This window comes from Phocoena phocoena, chromosome X (assembly GCF_963924675.1).
Source record: "Phocoena phocoena chromosome X, mPhoPho1.1, whole genome shotgun sequence".
Classification (NCBI taxonomy): Eukaryota; Metazoa; Chordata; class Mammalia; order Artiodactyla; family Phocoenidae; genus Phocoena; species Phocoena phocoena.
The window spans coordinates 30,333,467-30,333,964 of NC_089240.1; positions in this window are offsets into that span (position 1 = coordinate 30,333,467).

A 498-nucleotide genomic window follows, 5' to 3' on the forward strand; every position below is an offset into this window, starting at 1 on the left:
CTTTGTTACAGCTTACCCTTCTGGCTCCCCATATCCTCAAGTCCATTTTCTAGTAGGTCGGTGTCTTTATTCCCGTCTTACCCCTAGATTCTTCATGACATTTTTTTCCCTTAGATTCCATATATATGTGTTAGCATATGGTATTTGTTTTTCTCTTTCTCGCTTACTTTACTCTGTATGACAGACTCTAGGTCCATCCACCTCACTACAAATAACTCAATTTCGTTTCTTTTTATGGATGAGTAATATTCCATTGTATATATGTGACACATCTTCTTTATCCATTCATCTGTTGATGGACACTTAGGTTGCTTCCATGTCCTGGCTCTTGTAAATAGAGCTGCAATGAATGAACATTTTGGTACATGACTCTTTTTGAATTATGGGTTTCTCAGGGTATATGCCCAATAGTGGGATTGCTGGGTCATATGGTAGTTCTATTTGTAGTTTTTTAAGGAACATCCATACTGTTCTCAATAGTGGCTGTACCAATTCACA